General features: G+C 45.1%; 1 protein-coding gene across 1 annotated transcript in view; it reads right to left on the bottom strand.

Moving 5' to 3' along the window:
• LOC115474633 (sulfotransferase 1C4-like) overlaps positions 1 to 20447 on the bottom strand; it is a 313490-nt gene that overhangs the window by 54587 nt on the left and 238456 nt on the right. The gene's annotated exons all lie outside the window — the stretch shown is intronic.

The raw sequence follows: 20447 nt of genomic DNA, 5'->3' as shown, positions 1-20447 counted from the left end.
CTCTCACCTCCATGTGGAAGCGCTGTAGGCAGCAGCAGAGCGATCTGCTGCTGCCTGTAGCGCTTTCACATGGAGGTGAGAAGCACTGTCAGGTCAGTGCAGGGGGCCCGGCACGGAGGAGGGAGGGAGCGGTGGCGAGGAGGGTAGCTGGACATGGGGGGAGGGCAGGGGGGAGAGGGCATGGCTGCTGGACATGGGGTGAGAGCAGGGCAGAGAGGAGGGTTGCTGGACATGGAGGGAGGGAGGAGGCCAAGGGAAAGAGGAGGGTTGCTGGACATGGAGGGAGGGGGGAGGCCAAGGGAAAGAGGAGGGTTGCTGGACATGTGGGGGGAGGATCGGTGGACGGGGTGAGGCCAGGGGAGAGAGGAGGGCTGCAATACTCGCCCGTTTTTACGGGCTTAACGGCTAGTAAAAATATAAAAAGCAAATTTTATCAACTAATCTCCGTGGTCTTTCCCCCATAGTTTTAAAAACTTTGTACCACAGCACTAACAGATAGGATCTAGTTTAGTCTTCCCACCCACCCCTAGGACAACTCTTCATTTATAGTCAGTTATAGTAATTAGGGTAACAAGCAAGGAGTGCTCTTACAGAGTTTTAAATACATTTCATTACCATCTAAGAAGGAAACACTAAATAAATCATACAATATACTATCCTGCTTATTTTCGAAAGTCAAAGGCGTTCAAAAAGCAACCCAAAAGGCATATGTGCGTCTCCTTGACCAAAGTGCGCCCAAACCTAATAATCGAAACACGACTTTAAAGACACTCTCTGCGTGCGAACGCCCATCGACAGGCGACATCTTAAGGGGCGTGTTGGGGGCGTTAGGGGCGGCGTTACCAGATAGACGTTTCAAACGTATAACGGATAGCGAAATGGTTTGGCATGGGCGAGGACATGGGGGTTAGTAGTTGGACCTGAAATAAAAGCGACCAGAGTAAGGGCGAAATCGTCTTTAGACCCATTAGCGATTGTGCAGCGTTGGAGAGTGGCGAGATCATTGTTGGGAGAGTTGAATTGTTGTTTGGAGAGAAAGCTGAGAGTTTGTTCAGTACCTGTTACATTTATCTGTATGCCCTAGTCCGAACGTTTTCACCCCCACCTGCGTCTTCTGTGTTTTACCTTTTCACCTTTCCCTACCCCTTCCTCTATCTGCCCCATCCCCTCCCCGTATCCCTCTCCATTCCCTTACCTCTGTAGTGCTGCAGCTGTGTGTGTGACCACAGTCATTTCCTGCTTGTCGAGTGAGTGGCCAGAGAGAGTGCTTGCAATTGCAGTGTGTTTGTCCGTGGTTGGAGTCAGATTCTGTTTGATGTTGTTGAGCACTGGTGGGGAAATGGAACGACTAAATTCACTGGTGGCTTGCATGGTGGAGGAAGAGGTCACACACCGCAGGAGCTACTCACAGCCCCAAGTGTTCAGGGCCTACTACTACTACTATTTAGCATTTCTATAGCGCTACAAGGCATACGCAGCGCTGCACAAACATAGAAGAAAGATAGTCCCTGCTCAAAGAGCTTACAATCTAGTAGACAAAATAAATAAATAAATAAATAAAGTAAGCAAATCAAATCAATTAATGTGAACGGGAAGGAAGAGAGGAGGGTGGGTGGAGGCGAGTGGTTACAAGTGGTTACGAGTCAAAAGCAATGTTAAAGAGGTGGGCTTTCAGTCTAGATTTAAAGGTGGCCAAGGATGGGGCAAGACGTAGGGGCTCAGGAAGTTTATTCCAGGCATAGGGTGCAGCGAGACAGAAGGCGCGAAGTCTGGAGTTGGCAGTAGTGGAGAAGGGAACAGATAAGAAGGATTTATCCATGGAGCGGAGTGCACGGGAAGGGGTGTAGGGAAGGACGAGTGTGGAGAGATACTGGGGAGCAGCAGAGTGAGTACATTTATAGGTTAGTAGAAGAAGTTTGAACAGGATGCGAAAACGGATAGGGAGCCAGTGAAGGGTCTTGAGGAGAGGGGTAGTATGAGTAAAGCGACCCTGGCGGAAGATGAGACGGGCAGCAGAGTTTTGAACCGACTGGAGGAGGGAGAGGTGACTAAGTGGGAGGCCAGCAAGAAGCAGATTGCAGTAGTCTAAACGAGAGGTGACAAGGGTGTGGATGAGGGTTTTGGTAGAGTGCTCGGAAAGAAAGGGGTGGATTTTACGGATGTTGTAAAGAAAGAAACGACAGGTCTTGGCAATCTGCTGGATATGAGCAGAGAAGGAGAGAGAAGAGTCAAAGATGACCCCAAGGTTTCGAGCTGAGGAGACAGGGAGAATCATCAACAGAAATAGAAAACGGGGGGAGCGGGGAGGTGGGTTTGGGGGGGAAAATGAGAAGCTCGGTTTTGGTCATATTTAATTTCAGGTGGCGTTGAGACATCCAGACAGCAATGTCAGACAAGCACGCTGAAACTTTGGTTTGGATGCAAGGTGAGATATCAGGGGTAGAAAGGTAGATTTGGGAGTCATCAGCATAGAGATGGTAGGAAAAGCCATGGGATGAGATTAATGAACCAAGGGAAGAAGTGTAGATAGAAAAGAGGAGGGGACCAAGAACAGAACCCTGAGGTACGCCGACAGGCAGAGGGATAGAAGTAGAAGAGGATCCACCAGAGTGAACACTAAAGGTGCGGAGGGAGAGGTAGGAAGAGAACCAGGAAAGGACAGAGCCCTAGAATCCAAGTGAGGACAGGGTATCGAGAAGTATGCTGTGATCGACAGTGTCAAAAGCAGCGGAAAGATCAAGAAGAATGAGGATGGAATATTGACCTCTGGATTTAGCCAGTAATAGGTCATTGGAGACTTTAGTAAGCGCAGTTTCGGTTGAGTGGAGAGGGCGAAAACCAGATTGTAGTGGGTCAAGAACAGCATGTGAGGAGAGAAAATCAAGGCAGCAGCGGTGAACAGCACGCTCAAGTAATTTGGAGAGAAAAGGAAGGAGAGAGATGGGTCGGTAATTAGAGGGACAAGTAGGGTCGAGTGAAGGCCTGCACCACTTTCCTAGACCTCACTGACCAGCAGTGTCTCACAAGGTACCGTTTCGATAGGGCGACCATTCAGCAGCTTTGTGAGCAGCTGCAACCCCTCCTTCAGCCCAGGACTCGTAGGAATAACCCCATCCCTGTCAACTGCCTCTCTCTCTGTTCTGGCCACTGGGAGTTTCAGTCTGTACTAGCTGTTAACACAGGTCTCACCCAGGCTTCTGTTTCAAACTGTCTCACCCAGTTCCTTGCTGCTTTCCTTACCCACACCTATCAATACATCACCATCCCCACCACCCCCCAGGCCCTGCAGAACAACATGGCTGCCTTCTATGCTGTAGCTCACTTCCCCTCAATCATAGGTGTGATAGACTGCACACATGTTGTACTGAGACCCCCCCCCCCCCGGGCACGAGAGGCCACTTACAGAAACCGCAAAGCCGTTTTAGCTTCACTCATAGTAACCTTTGTGTTTGCCGCTGTATGCTTTAGTACACCTGTTTATTTTGGGGGTTCTTAATTTTGGCGGCGGCCACCACTTCCATTTGCACTCTTCCACATCCCTTGAGCTGTTCCCTTACTGTCTCCCATTCTCTGTGCGTGGTTGTAGCAGCCAGTCTGTGGGAGCAAAGAGATTGGTACAATGGCACTAAAGCAAGTGCCCACCAGTAAGGGTCATTTGACTGCTGCAGAAATCGAGTTAGTGGTCCGGGAGATACAAGACACACCAGTCATGTACACAATCTTGCAACAGAAGTTCAAGGTAAGCTCATACTTCTCAGCCACCTCTTCTCTTTCTGCTCATGATCAAGGGCTCTCCATTCACTGTATGTACTGTGCATTCAACTGTTACCTCACTTTTCACCAGGTTGCTGTGCAGTGGTTGTAGCAGTGATGGTTGGAGACCATCAGGGCTGTACTGTGTGGTTTTGCCGTAGGTCCTTAATGCTGTGCTCCAGCTGTTGTAGCTGCTGTACTGCTTCCCGGTAGGTTCCATCCTTCTTTATGTGGTGAACCCCAGTCCCCATTTATGAAGTACCCACCCATTCTGAAGTGTGCTGGGAGGGGGAGGGGGAGGGGGGCTTAATATATGCAATGAATGTCTTGACCACATTATCAAACACAGTCCTACAATCTTAGTTATGGAACAACAACATTTCTAACATGTAGCAAACTAGTTTCAAGGTGGCTACTGGTACTGCCTACTGAGCCCTGAAGTCATGGTGAGGGAGAGGGTTTGTGGTTACAGGTCCCAACCCAAATTACTTGCAGGTGATTACAGCCTGGTGGCTGCAGTGGCCTAGTGGTTAGAGCACCAGCCTTGTAATCTAAAGGTTGCCAGTTCAATTCCCACTGCTGCTCCTTGTGATCTTGGGCAAGTCACTTAACCCTCCATTGCCTCAGGTACAAACTTAGACCCATCCTGGGACAGAGAAATATCCAGAATACCTGAATGTAACTCACCTTGAGCTACTACTGAAAAAAAGTGTGAGCAGAATCCAAATAAGTAGAAACATATTTATTTATGTCCCCTAGCCTGTGCCCTTGTGTACGTGTTGTATTATATTGCAATTGTGCTGAAGTAACGATCCATGTAATGTTTTTAACACTCTATTCCCTTTTCTCCTCAGCACTATATACCATTGCTGATGCATTGAATGTGAAAAGATGAGCCAGCTGTTTGTAGCTCCTTCGTGGCCCCCACCAATGTGGTGTGGTTGTGGGTAAGGGTGTCTGGTGATCAGAGAGCAAACATCGTCTATGCGCTACCTAGGGCTATCTGCAAGTTTCTACTTGGCAGATCACAAGTGCTAGACAACAATTCTATTAATCACAGCACTCTTGTGCTGTGGGGCTCTATGGTAAGGGGGAGGGAGAGAGGCTGGATGGCCATTTGTATTCCTCAACAGTAATGGCCACACAGCCTCCCCCCCCTGCAAATACGATCATGCAGGTTGGAAGGAACAGGTGGCCTTCTGTATGGCCACAATTATCACAGATATGCATCAAATTTCTCTTTCATACTTTACATTTCATGCAATGCATATTGCTGCCTCCTTTCACATCAACACCAGCATTTGATAATATGTAATGCACAAGGTAGAGACAAACACACATAGGCGCCCGGTATCGAAGGCTTGGGGAGGCTAAGCCTCCCCAGCCACAGCGAGCCTGCTCCTCCCCCTCCCTCCGGCTCCGGTCCCGGTCCCTCACGTTACCGACCTGACTCTTCGTCTTCGGAGCTGTCAGCGCTAACTCTCCCCCGCTGCGCTAGCGCTGCCAGCGTTCGCACTTTAAAAATGGCCACCGAGACTTCCAGAGGCGGCCTCGCGAGACTTCTGCTGAAGTCTTGGAGGCCGCCCTGTAAGTCTCGGCGGCCATTTTGAAGCACGAACGCCGGCAGCGCCAGCGCAGCGGGGGAGAGTTAGCGCTGACAACTCAGAAGAATCAGGTCGGTGACATGAGTGGACCGGATCCGGAGGGAGGGGAGGAGGGAGGATGGAGAAATTCGCCGAACAACTCGGGAGGGGGTGGCAGAGGAGAGAAGGGAGTCGCTGTGCATTTGTGGAAGGAGGGGAGAAAAGGGTCGCTGGGTATAATGGGTGCATGCAGGGCAGGGGAGAGGAGGATCATTACTGGACATGGGTGTATGGAGGGCAGGGGAGAGGAGGGTTGCTGTGTATGTGTGCTTGCAGGGCAGGGGGAGAGAAGGGTCACTGGACATGGGTGGATGGAGGGCAGGGGAGAGGAGGGGAGAGAGAAAAAATGCTGGACATGGATGGAGGGGAGGGAAGAGTGAGGAAGGAGATGAGATGAGGGAAAAGAAAGAGAGCAGAAAAACTACACATGGATGAAGAAAATAGGCAGAAGCTGAGGACCAGAAATGAAGAAGAAAGGAGGAAAGGAAAGAAAGAAATGGAAAGGAAGCCCTGGAAACGGAGTTAAGAGGACAGATAGCAGCAGAATCGGATACTGGGCCAGCATGATCAGAAAAACAGTCACCAGACAACAAAGGTAGAAAAAAAATCATTTTATTTTCATTATAGTGTTTTGAAAATCAGGTGCTCAACATTAAAAGTTTATATTTATTTACTTATTTATGGCATTTTATCCCACATTAATTAGGGTGTTTTGTGGCTCTACATGAGAATTGTGATGATATGATCCCTTGTTTCATATTGTTGACGGTCTGCATTTTCCGTATGGGTGGTATATTGGTGTATTAGTTCTGCCCAGTGTAATATTTATGGTACAGTAAGTTCTGAGTGTGTTTTTGGACAAAGTTGTGCATAGTGTTTTGCAGTTGAGCGATTGTGGTTAGAATATGCTTTGAGCAACCACTTTATTCTTTGACATATGATACATATCTAATATCTATATTTAATAAAAGGTATTAATTGTGACTTTTATTTTTATTTATTTATTTTTTTCTGTGTGTTATCAGACAATTATGGATTTAAGCTCCACCCCTGGCTCCACCCCTAACCCCGCCCCCTTTAGCCTCCCCAAACAGTTGGGCCACCGACCGCCTATGCAAACACACTCTGTTATATGAAATATATACAACTTATATTTAATGAAAACTGGGTACAAATTCCCCCCCCCCCCCCAAAGTCTTTCAAGGGCAGCCACGCCCTCTTTGCAATGCCCTTTGTAGCAGGGTAATGAGCAGCACCAGAAGCACCCTCAGTGGCCTGTGGAGCTGCTCATTATCCTGCCTTATGGTTGCGAGCTCCTGCAGCACCTGGTTCTGGCCATCTACCAGCTGCTGCAGGAGGCGCATGGCTAGAGCTGGGCCAGGGGCTAGAGATGCAGGTGGTGAGGGCTCCTCCATAATGGTCTCATCTATGATGAGGACCCCCTCCTCCTTCTCCTGCTGGGCCTTGTTGCCCGCCTCCTCCTCCTCCTGCTGGCCCTCCTCGACCGCCTCCTCCTCCTGCTGGCCCTCCTCGGCCACCTCCTCCTCCTGCTGCTGCTGCTGGAGCCCTGTGTATGTAAAAGGATTGTAGTTGAGATCAGCACATGCAACATGACTTGCATAGTGCAGGAGCTAGGTGGCCTGAGGTGGGGGATGGGGAATGGTGTGGTGAGGCGTGGCCTATACCCATGGGGACTGAGATGCGTCAGATGACATGACAGGGAACCCTGGAAGCTGCTCTGACACAGAACACACAGGACATGTTGGCAGACCACACTCATTGGTGACCAGCATGTTTGCATTATGATATGTGACTAGGGTTTGCTGACCTGTTTTTGTTCTTTGTATTGTTTTGGGGGGGCAGGGGAAGGGGTTTAGCGCATAACTTTAATATGAGGCAATGACATCCACTAAAAGTAGGACCTCAGGCAGGACTACCAGGAGACAACATCCACCCACCCCAGAAAGGGGGATACTAAACTGAGGCATGTCATCTCATTCATGTCGGAGGAGGTTCGTTGGAAGTTGCAGCCACACTCATGGGAGGGCACCTGCAACCTGAGGCCTTGATCTGGGACAGAGGTGTTATGACTTACTAGTTGCCTATTAGCCACATGGAAACTGATATTGTACAGTACATTTGCATTATTCAATAAATACATTTACAAATGAGTACAGGTGTCCTGCTTTTAATACGTCGAGCCCTCAGGTGCCATCGCACTGCCCTGATGATGTCAGGGCTCTCCTGCCTTACACGGTGGAACCTCCTGCGCAGGGACTCCAAGTCCCTGTGAATGCCAAACCTTCTGCAAGATATAAGTTTGTACAGCAGGAGTCAGGGGATGGCCCTTCTTGCCTTCAGCACACAAATTCATTTGTAAATCAAATAGCAGAGAGGCACAACACTGTTGGGGGGGGAGGACATTCCATTGGTACAGATGATGTCATAGAGGTGGCCATGAGGCCAGAAAGTACCGTTTGTAGGCATTATTGTAGGGATGTGGGAATAGTGTTCCTTTGCAGTACATACATTTTATTTCTGATTGTGCATGTACACATATTACTCATTATCCTTGAATGCAGACTCCAGTTAGTGCTTACATTGATGACGGAGCTCTTATATGTGTAGCTATAGGAGGGGGACAAACACTTACCTTTCCAGCCTGTCCCTTATGCGGGACCAGGCTCTCATTGCCTGTATCCTGGGGGCAGGTGGTGGTGGTGGATGAAGAGCCGGTGATGGTGCCTAAGGCACAGCCGCACCAGCAGCAGGCTCTCGGCCTCACTGTAATTGGGCTCTCTACGGAGCTCCTCCATATTTCTCAGTGAATAAGTGTTGCAAAACATGGCATCGCCTTATATGGACGCCCTTGTGTGACGGACGTCGTTTCGTGCACAGCTCCATATATGGATTACCATCCCATATATGGCCGAGTCAGCACGTGGACGCCGTCATAAGCATAGACGTCCCTGACGTGCATGAATGGTTGTTATGCGTGCGGGCCCTTGCTGCATGCGGAGCTTTTACTATACTTTCTGATTTGGTCGTTTTCACCTGCAATAATCGAAAGTGTAAGTGCGCCATTTTTACTAACCTTTGTGCGCCCCTCATTTGGTCGTTTGGAACTGCGATAATCGAATCTCGTAGAACGTCCATACTATTTTTCGATTATACATGCCTGATTTTGCACGATTTCGTGAGGATGTCCTAATTCGTACTTGGACGACCTTTCGATTATACCCCTCCATATAAACTAAAAGACATTTTTATATTAGGCTATTATCCTTAATATTGTAGCAAGTTTTAAATTATTGAAAAACTCAAAAACACGAAGATAGAGTCAGCAGTCCAGCAGCGAGAGGGGTGCTATCCAGTCTTTTGCATTGTGTCACATGTATGATTATCTCCCAGTTGGTGAGATGTAATATCTGTGTGCCCGATGCAAAGAGCTCCTAGCTCTCAGAGAACATGTCCGTTCTCTTGAGGCTAGAGTAGCAGACTTGGTGGAGCTGAGGGAGACAGAGAGGTACATAAAGGAGACCTACAGGGATGTTGTAGAGAAGTCCCACCTCCAGTCTGGTAGCCCTTGTGCTACCTTGGAGGAGGGAGGTCTCCTAGAAGGAGAGCATCACCCTGGTGAAGTAGCAAGTACTCCTGTAGCCAGGACCTGCCCACCAGGGGATGCACTATCCTCTCGTACCGAGGATATGTCTTCAAGTGCTGCCCAGGAGGGAAAGGTTAGGATAGCTTTTGTAGTTGGTGATTCGATCATTAGGCAAATAGATAGCTGGGTGGCTTGTGGATGTGAGGATCGCCTGGTGACTTGCCTGCCTGGTGCGAAGGTGGCAAACCTCACGCGTCACCTAGATAGGATTTTAGATAGTGCTGGGGAGGAGCCGGCTGTCTTCGTACATGTGGGTACCAATGACATAGGAAAATGTGGGAGAGAGGTTCTGGAAGCCAAATTTAGGTAGAAAGCTCAGATACAGAACCTGTAGGGTAGTATTTTCTGAAATGCTACCCGTTCCATGTGCAGGGCCCAAGAGACAGGCAGAGCTCCGGAGTCTCAATGCGTAGATGAGACAATGGTGCGGGGAGGAGGGTTTTAGATTTGTTAGGAACTGGGCAACATTCTGGGGAAGGGGGAGCCTGTTCCGAAAGGATGGGCTCCACCTTAAACAGGGTGGGACCAGGCTGCTGGCTTCGGCATTTAAAAAGGAGATAGAGTAACTTTTAAACTAGAAACGGGGGGAAGGCCGACAGTTGCTCAAAAGCGCATGGTTCGGGATAAAGTATCTTTCAAAGATATCACCAAAACAGGGAAGATAGGGTATCCTGATAGTGGTGAGGTTGCAAGAGATCATAGTAGATCAGGTGTCCTTAAAATAAAAAGCAGACAAAAGATTGCAAATTAATACTGTCAAGTACTGAGCATGATGTAAATAGGAACAACAAACATAGTTTGAAATGTCTATATGCGAATGCCAGGAGCCTAAGAAATAAGATGGTAGAATATATTGCACTAAATGAAAAATTAGATATAATAGGCACAGGGCCGTGCCTAGGGTCTCTGGTGCCCCCCTGCAGACTATCAGTTGGCGCCCCCCCCCCCCCCCCCCGTCTAGCATAAAATACCATAAATACCAAAATACCATACTGTGTAAAATATAAAGACAGCAGATGTAAATTTGAAAAAACTAACAAGTACCAATCACCACTTTACAAATTAACAAATAGAAATAAAACAAATATAGAAAATAAAATAATACTATTTTATTGGACTAATACATTTAGCTTTCAGAGGCCAAAACATCCTTCCTCAGGTCAATACAGTATAGTGCTGTTACAGTATCCTATCCTGACCTGAGGAAGGGGGTTTTGTTCTCCGAAAGTTAACCAAAATGTATTAAAATTAGTCCAATAAAAATATTACCTTGTTTACATGTTCTATTTATTAACACAGCTACAATACTACTTTATCCTAAAGCAAAAAAATAAAAATATATATTTTATTTACAGTTTGTTGTCTCTGGTTTCTGCTTTCCTCATCTTCTTTTCACTGTCTTCCTTCCATCCAGCATCTCTTTGTTCTCTCTCAGCCATCCAGTGTCTGCCCTCTCTGCTGTCCCCTCCATCCAATGTCTGCCCTCTCTCCCTGCTTCTTCCATCTACATCTGCCCTCTCTCTCTCTGCCCCTTCCATCCACCATCTGCCCCTGTCTGCCCTCTATCTCTCCCCCTTCCATTCACTGTCTGCCCTTTCTATCCCTTCCATCCACTGTCTGCCCTTTCTCTCTGCCCCTTCAATCCACCATTTGCCCTCCCTCTCCCATCCATCCAGGATCTGTCCCCTTTCTATGCCCCTTTTTTTCAGCCCCCAGTTCCAGCCCCACTATCCCACCAGTCCCCAGTTTCAGCCCCAGCCCTTTTCTCCCACCAGTCCCGAGCTTCAGCCCCCAGCCATTTCTCCCTATCCCCTTTTCAGCCCCCAGTCCCCACAGTTTCAGCCCCAGCCCCTTTTCAGCCCCCAGTCCCAGCCCCCTTATCCCACCTACCCTCCTTTTCAGCCCCCAGTTCCAGCCCCCTTCATCCACATGCCTTGCATTAGGGTCCCCCTTTTCAGCCCAACCCATTCTCCCACCTGACCCAGGCATGCCCCATTTTCCCTCATGACCCTTCTCAGACCCCAGTTCCAGCCCCCTTCTCCCATTTGAGAACCCCCACCTCACCCCTTCTCCCATCTGAGAATCCCCCCTTCTCCCATCTGAGAACCCCCTCCCCACCTGTCCCCTACTCCCATCTGAGAACCACCACAACACCCCTCTCCCATCTGAAAATCCCCCTTCTCCCATCTGAGAACCCCTCCCCTCCCCGACTCTCCTGCCACCACCCTACCTTTAAAAAACATTTTGTGAAGACGAGTTGCAGACAGCGCCTCGCCTCTCCCCTGCCCTCCATCCACCCATGTCCAGCGACCCTTCTCTTCCCCTGCCCTGCATGCACCCATACCCAGCGACCCTCCTCTCCCCTGCCCTGCATGCACCCATACCTTGCGACCCTCCTCTCCCCTGACTGCATGCACCCATACCCAGTGACCCTCCTCTCCCCTGCCCCCCATCCACCCATACCCAGTGACCCCTCCATGATCCACCCATGCTCAGGGACTCCCTTCTCTCCCCTGCCACCCCTCCCGAGTTGTTCAGCTCAGTGTGCTGCTGTGGCTAAGAAAGCAAATAGAATGTTAGGTATTATTAGGAAAGGAATGGAAAACAAAAATGAGGATGTTATAATTCCTTTGTACTGCTCGATGGTGCGTCCGCACCTCGAATATTGTGTTCAATTCTGGTCGCCGCATCTCAACAGACCGAATATGGATTAACTTTGATTTACTGAAGGAGGAACCAGTCACCCAAATGATCAACAAATTCACCAAGTCCCACTGCAAATTAGACATATGCCCCAGCTACTTAATAAAATCAGCCCCTAAATGTTTCATAACAGATCTCACCTCCTACTTAAATTACATGCTTCAACATGGATTCTTTCCTTTGGATAAAGGCAATATACTACTTACACCAATTCCTAAAGATCTAAAGAAAAAATTAAATGATATAACCAATTACCGCCCAGTCGCATCCATACCCTTATAGCTAAGCTAATGGAAAGCTTAGTTACTAAACAACTCACCGACTATTTGAACAATTTCTCAGTACTACATGCATCCCAATCTGGATTCCATGCTAATCATAGTACCGAAACAGTACTTATAACACTCCTAACCAAATTCAAATAATTGCAGCTGGCAACAATGTACTCCTCTTACAATTCGACATGTCTAGTGCGTTTGACATGGTTAGCCATGATATTCTATTGAACATTCAAGAATACTTCGGAATCGGAGGAAATGTACTGAATTGGTTTCGAAGCTTCCTAACAGCAAGAACATACCAAATGATATCAAAGTCGATTATATCATCACAATGGAGACCCGAATGTGGTGTGCCTCAGGGATCACCGCTTTCATCGATTCTCTTCAACTTAATGATGTTACCATTAGCTAAGTCATCCAACTAATCCCGAAACCCATATATCTATGCTGATGATGTTACGATATATATTCCGTTTAAAAATGACATCAGAAATCACAGATAAAATCAATCACAGCTTCCAAATAATGAACTCATGGGCGGATGCATTCCAACTGAAACTCAATGCAGGAAAGACACAATGCCTTATCTTCTCATCGCAGTATAATAAAACCAATTATACCAATATAAAAACACTAAACCACATTCTTCCAGTTGCGGACACATTGAAACTCCTGGGAGTCACAATTGACCGAAATCTTACCCTAGACAGCCACGTGAAAAATGTAACAAAGAAGATGTTCCAAGCAATGTGGAAACTTAAAAGAGTGAAACCTTTCTTCCCAAGAGAGGTATTCTGCACTTTGGTGCAATCATTGGTACTAAGCCATCTGGACTATTGTAATTCCATCTATGCCAGATGCAAAGCACAAACAATTAAGAGACTCCAGCCAGCCCAAAACACTGCTGCTAGACTCATATTTGGAAAAGCGAAATATGAAAGCGCCAAACCCCTCAGAGAAAAATTACACTGGCTCCCACTAAAAGATTGAATTACATTCAAGATCTGCACCCTAGTTCATAAAGTCATACATGGAGAGGCCCCATCATATATGTCAGACCTCATAGACCTTCCAGCAAGAAATACAAAAAGCTCATCACGGACTTTCTTAAATCTACATTATCCCAATTGCAGAGGACTTAAATACAAATCAATATATACGTCTAGCTTTTCCTATATCTGCACGCAACTATGGAATGCACTACTGAACGCCATAAAGATAATACATGATCTGACAACCTTCCAGAAGCTACTGAAGACAAACCTATTCAAAGAGACTTTTAACAAGAATCCTTCATAAAATACTTGACATCAAAAATGCATCAGAACAAACCAACATTTGATTCCTTCAATCTGGTTACTTTAATTCACATTAATATTATTGAACGTTTTACCTTGTCCTGTTCTTATATACCTGTTATGAATTATTTATCTATTTACTTCTAATTCACTTGATATTTTATTTTTATGTCTAATTTACATGATATTTTCATATACCTTAATTGTAACACCTCTTTGTATGTAACATTCCGTTAATGGTGATCACCATTGCGGCATAATGTAAGCCACATTGAGCCTGCAAATAGGTAGGAAAATGTGGGATACAAATGCAGCAAATAAATCATGACTAAGTCAGAAAAAGGTGCCCTAAATGACCAGATGACCACTGGAGGAATTAAGGCATGACTCCCTTACTCTCCCAGCGGTCACTGACCCCTTCCTACCACCCCCCCCCACCCAAAGATATGAAAGAAATAGTGCATGCCAGGCTCTATGACAGCATCAGATGTTATGGTCAGACCTATTAGAGCAGCAAGCATGTTCCTGGAATAGCCTAGCGGTCAGTGCAGTACACTGTAGAGAAGAGGACCCAGGCCCATATCCCATTCTAACTGTTACACTTGTGGAGGAAAGTGTGACCCCTCCAAAACCCACCAAAAACCTACTGTACCCACATATAGGTGACACCTGCAGCCATAAGGGCTTCCGTAGTGGTGTACAATTGGGTACAGTAGGTTTTTGTGGGTTTTGTGTGTGTGTGTGGGGGGGGGGGGTCCCCACACAATATAAAGGAGTAACAAATTTGTACCTGTGACGTTTTACGTGAAGTCCACTACAGTGCCCCACAGCTTTGCTGGGATGTATGTGTAGCCAGTCTTCTAAGAATGCTGGCTCCTCCTACATCCCAATGGCTTGATTTTGTGCTTTTTTTCCACTTTTTTTTCTTGCCAAAATGGTCCAAAAAGATAGACACACTGAACACAACAACGTCTAACAAATTACCATTTTCAAACTCTAGTTCATAAAATCATCCATGGAGATGCCTCAGCCTATATGTCAGACCTGATAGACTTACCGACTAGGAATGCCAAAAGATCAGCCCATAGATTCCTTAATCTTCATCTCCCAAGCTGCAAAGGTCTAAAATACAAACTTAAGCACGCAGCGAACTTTACCTACCTGAGTGCCAAGCTATGGAACGCACTGCCGCACAACCTGAGAAAGATCTACGACTAACAAACTTCCAAATAACACTGAAAACCCATCTTTTTAATAAGGCATACCACATAACATAGTAACATAGTAGATGACAGCAGAAAAAGACCTGCATGGTCCATCCAGTCTGCCCAACAAGATAAACTCACATGTGCCATTTTTTGTGTATACCTTACCTTGATTTGTACCTGTCTCTTGACTCACCAATTCTTTGAAGGGGTGAACAAACATGTTGATAAAGTTGAGCCGGTTGATATTGTGTATCTGAATTTTCAAAAGGCGCTTGACAAAGTACCTCATGAAAGGCTCCAGAAGAAATTGGAGAGTCATGGGATAGGAGGCAGTGTCCTATTGTGGATTAAAAACTGGTGAAAGGATAGAAAACAGAGAGTAGGGTTAAATGGTAAGTAGTTAGTGGGGTTCTTCAGGGGTATGTGCTGTGACCGCTGCTTTTCAACGTATTTATAAATGACCTAGAGATGGGAGTAACTAGTGAGGTAATTGTGGATCGAAATTCCATAGAACAACAAATATAAATGCATGCATCTCCTTTACCTTTACACAGACCTATTTTTATAATATCTGCTTGTTTTAAACTTCTACCATGTTACTCAAAATCTCTATGTAACAATAAGTGACTATGTTCTAATCCATTACCACCAAGAACGATACATTGTAAGCCACATTGAGCCTGCAAAAAGGTGGGAAAATGTGGGATATAAATGCAATAAATAAATAAATAAAAGGTAGACCTTTTCCTGTTTTGAAAATGGCCATGTTCACTACTGGATTTTTGAACGTTTTCTACAAAATATCCAAATGCCTCTGTTAATTACTCACTTATGTGAGCGTCATGCAAAGACCTTTTTCAGACTGCTGACTTTACCATCCAGCTTATGACTCCTGATGTAGGCATAGTGCTGAAACACAGCTGTGTTGAATCAGTCAATAAAATATTTGTCATTTGGGCCTGTGGTCTTATCTGTGTTCTTTGCCATCTCTGCTTTGGTTTGTCCTCTGATATAAATAGCCCAGGTGCCTGATGCCTGCCTGTTGCCATTCTGACCACATAAATGTTTTTTGATTAATGCAAAAAACTTAGTGGACCAAAGAGGAGTCCAATGTGTGCAATCCTGTGGTATGGATAAGATTTTGTCTAAGTAACTGCTGTTCTTTTTTAGGGGTCTAGCTACTTTTCTTCAAGCAGCCTGCAGGAAATGGGGGGGGGGGGGGGGGGTGATTTCCAGTAAAAGAGCACATCTAGTTTCACAGTATCTATGCTTTTACTCACATTGGGTGGAGTGTTCTTGCAGAGGTGTTTACAGGTACTTTTTACCTATGGGGGGGGGGGGGTGTGGGGGTAGGGACTGAGGTATGTTAGCATGGAAAATATTTGTGTATTTTTAAAACTCTACACGTGATTTTAGTCAGAAACAATATCCCACTAATAAAAGAGTGCAAGTGTGCACAGGTACTTTTGCTTTAAGTCAATATTCAAAGGGAGAGCACAAGGCATTTGTCAAAAAACACCTAGCCACTTGCCTGGGGTTACTACACGGCCACTTAGAGGGTCTATCAGCACAGCTCAGGTCCACCTGCCGCTTGTGCTCTACACTAGCACCCTCCTCCCACTGATTGGGTCCCAACCACCTCTGGATGAGTCTCCCACTCTCAAATTATCCCCAGTGATTTCTAAGTTACTAGGGCCACACTACCATAAGTACATAAGTAATGCCACACTGGGAAAAGACCAAGGGTCCATCGAGCCCAGCATTCTGTCCACGACAGTGGCCAATCCAGGCCAAGGGCACCTGGCAAGCTTCCCAAACATACAAACATTCTATATATGTTATTCCTGGAATTGTGGATTTTTCCCAAGTCCATTTAGTAGTGGTTTATGGACTTGTCCTTTAGGAAACCATCTAACCCCTTTTTAAACTCTGCCAAGCTAACCACCTTCACCATGTTCTCTGGCAATGAATTCCAGAGTTTAATTATGCGTTGGATGAAGAAAACTTTTCTCCGATTTGTTTTAAATTTACTACATTGTAGTTTCATCACATGCCTCCTAGTCCTAGTATTTTTGGAAAGCGTGAACAGAAGCTTCACATCCACCTGTTCCACTCCACTCATTATTTTATATACCTCTATCATGTCTCCCCTCAGCCGTCTCTTCTCCAAGCTGAAAAGCACTAGCCTCCATAATCTTTCTTCATAGGGAAGTTGTCCCATCCCCGCTATCATTTTAGTCACCCTTCGTTGCACCTTTTCCAATTCTACTATATCTTTCTTGAGATGCGGCGACCAGAATTGAACACAATACTCAAGGTGCAGTCGCACCATGGAGCGATACAATGGCATTATAACATCCTCAAACCTATTTTCCATAACTTTCCTAATAATACCCAACATTCTATTCGCTTTCCTAGCCGCAGCAGCACACTGAGCAGAAGGTTTCAGTGTATTATCGACGATGACACCCAGATCCCTTTCTTGGTCCGTAACTCCTAACATGGAACCTTGCATGACGTAGCTATAATGCAGGTTCTTTTTTCCCACATGCATCACCTTGCACTTGCTCACATTAAACGTCATCTGCCATTTAGCCGCCCAGTCTCCCAGTCTTGTAAAGTCCTTCTGTCCCACAGTTCCCAGAAAGCGCTCACAGATCTAACATATAAATCACAAGGATTCTTTATCAATCCAAACAAAGAGGCAATAAACTAAAATAAACTAAATTGTTTATTGTCTTAAAAATTAAGTGTAATATAAAAAGTGCAATTGGCAAACAATAACAGGTAATTGAAATATGGATCAATTATAATACTAACTAAACCAATTTCCAGTCCAGTTCACCACTTTGGGTCCTAGCTTCAGCCCGCTCAGCTTATTCATGAGTCTCCTGTGAGGAACCATATCAAAGGCATTGATGAAATCCAAGTAGATTACATCTAGCTCATGTCCTTTATCCAGCTCTCTGGTCACCCAGATAAATCAATCAGATTCAATTGGCAGGATTTTCCTTTGATAAAATTATGTTGCCTCAGATCCTGCAACCTGTTGGATTCTAGAGGGTTTACTATCCTTATTTTCAGCAGTGTCTCTATTATTTTCCAATCACCAAAGTGAAGCTTACCAGCTTGCAGTTTCCCACTTCATCCCTTTCCCCGCTTTTGTGAAAAGGGACCACATGTGCTTGTCTCCAATCATACACAACCTCTCCCATTTCTAATGATGTATTAAATAAATCCTTAAGAGGGCCCACCAGGATTTCTCTGGGAGCTCCTTCAGTATTCTAGGACATAACCCATCTGACCCTGTAGTTTTTTTTTTAATTTATTTATTCCTTTAATCAATATTTACAAGAAACATCTTGTATAAGAAAGTGTCAGTTAACAAATATTTTTTTTAAGGAAAACAAGAAAAAGTAAATAAAATTTACATTAAAAAAAAAAAAAAGGAATTAACACTCAAGTCCATAAATGAGGATCCAAGATTTTAGGAAATCTAAGGGGAGAAAAATATGTCAAGAAAAATAATATACAAGGTAATACAATCTCTACTAAATGAGTTATTCCTTCTTTTTTTAAACGCTTCTCCATTTTAACTGAGGCTATAAGTGTCGATACGTGTGTAGGTTCTGTAAATACATATTTCTTTTCCCCAAGCCTTACTATGCACTTGCAGGGGTATCTTAAAAAAAGTACCCCCCAAGTGCAAGATTTCAGGCTTAAGGAACAAAAATTGTTTCCTCCATCTTCTTGTCTCTTTAGAGACTTCAGGGAATAACAATACTTTGAAACCAAAAAAAGGTTTATCCTTATTTCGGAAAAACAAACGGAAAATCCAATTTTTGTCAGGCAATAGTGCAATTGTCGCCACCAAAGTAGCGGCAGTTGCTAATTCAGTGTCAGAGGTCTCAAGCAAAAGAGAAACGTCTATTGGTTTTTCAGTCTCTTGGTTCAAGTTCTTCCCTGGAATATAATAAACTTGAGAAAATGGTGGTAAATTCTGTTCCGGAATATTCAAAACTTCCTGAAAATATCATTTCAACATCTCTAGAGGAACAACATTTTGAACACTAGGAAAGTTAACAAATCTCAGATTATGATTTTTAGTATAATTATCAAACATCTTCATTTTCTGTCTGAGGTTCGTCAAATCTTTTATCATCGTAGGTTGTAATGTTTCTGTCTGCTTAATCCTTTGATCCATTTTCTTTACTTTCGTCATTTAAAACCTTAATCTTTTCCTCTTTTTTTTTGTAAGTCAATTTCTAGGAACTTTATTTTTGGTGAAACATCATTGATTTGTTTTAACAAAGTTTGTCCCAGGTTAGACATTAAATCCCACAATGCATCTAAAGTCACTTCTTTTGGTTTAACCACTAACTCTTTAGGAAGTGCAAACCTTTCAGAAGACTGCTCATGGCTCTCACTTTGTCCCTCAGCACCTCTCCCCTCATTCAGCGGCAGTTCCATGGGCAAACTGCCCTCCAGTCCTTCCTCAGATGTAAATGAAGCTTCACCTCGGCGTTCTTCTGGGCCCGTAACACCTTCCAAGGGGGACCCTGTTGAGTCAGAGAGGAAGGAACTCACGCCTATCGGCTGGGGAGGTGGAGTGCGTGCAGCAGGGCTCAGAGTGGCTTCAAGACCGGGGGGAAGCCGAAATCTCCCGTTCTCCAGCGTTCCCTACCAGTGGTGTTCCGCCATCATGAGCAACTCCCTGAGGTCTCAAAAAGCGATCCATTGGACCAGGTAATGAGGGAGGCAGCGGGGAAGTTATGACCGCCGTTCTCCCTCTTCGTTTAGGCATTCTGTACCAAACTAAGGAAACAGGACTCACAACGTCTTAGCAGAGCGCGGCCATCTTGGATCCATCTGAGACTGGCCCTGTAGTTTTATCTATGTTCAGTTTTTCAAGTTCTTCATAAGCAATTTGTTTCGTGAAAGGTGCAATATCCCCTTCATTCCCCTATATTCCCTTGGCAGCTGAATGAGATTCTTCTCCAGGATTTCCCTTCATGAGCACAGAACAATTGTTAGCAGGTCCACGTTTTCTTCATCACTCTCCACATAGCAGGTCTCAGTATCTTTCAGTCTTACAATTCCATTTCTAGCTTTCCTGCTTTCCCCAATATCTCTCAAAAAAGTCTCATCACCTCTGTTTACATCTTTACCCATTTTTTCTTCTGCCTGTGCTTTTGCTAGCCCTATTTCCTTCTTTGCTTCTTTGAACTGTATTGTAATTTTTTATGGGGTCCTCTTGTTGTGTTCTATACTTCTTGAATTTTGACCTTTGTCTTTATTTTTTTCAGCCACTTGTTTGGAGAACAAATGCCAGAAAAATATTACTTTTCTGTCTCTCTTCTTGTTGTTTACTTTCTTTACATAAAGATTTGTTGTCATATTTATAGCTGCTTTTAGTTTAGACCAATGTCTTTCCACTTCTTCTATGTCTACCCATCCTGTCGGCTCCTTCTTCAGGTACCCCCCCCCCCCCCCCCCCATTCTACTAAGGTAATCATGTCTGAAATCCAGTACTTTGAGTTTTGTGTCAGTACTCTGCTTTAGCTCTTATATCGAACCATACTGTATGATCACTATTGCCTAAGTAGCATCTACCTGGATGTTAGAAATAATTTCTCCATTTGTGAGCACTAGATCCAGGGTCACTCCTTCCCTTTTGGGTTTCGTTGCCATTTGTCTGAGCAGAGCACTTTGGCAGGCATCCATGATCTCTCTGCTTCTTTCTGATTCTGCAGATGAGACATTCCAATCTAAATCAGGCAAGTTAAAATCTCCAAGTAACAATACCTCCCCTTTCATTGCCAGCTTGATAGCTTCAATCAGATCCTAGTTGACTTTCTCCACATGCAAGAGGTCTTTCTAATCTAGGACAATCCATG

Source organism: Microcaecilia unicolor, chromosome 7 (assembly GCF_901765095.1).
Source record: "Microcaecilia unicolor chromosome 7, aMicUni1.1, whole genome shotgun sequence".
NCBI classification, from domain to species: domain Eukaryota; kingdom Metazoa; phylum Chordata; class Amphibia; order Gymnophiona; family Siphonopidae; genus Microcaecilia; species Microcaecilia unicolor.
Note: the sequence above shows the minus strand (reverse complement) of the source record. Positions and strands in the feature narration are given on the sequence as shown.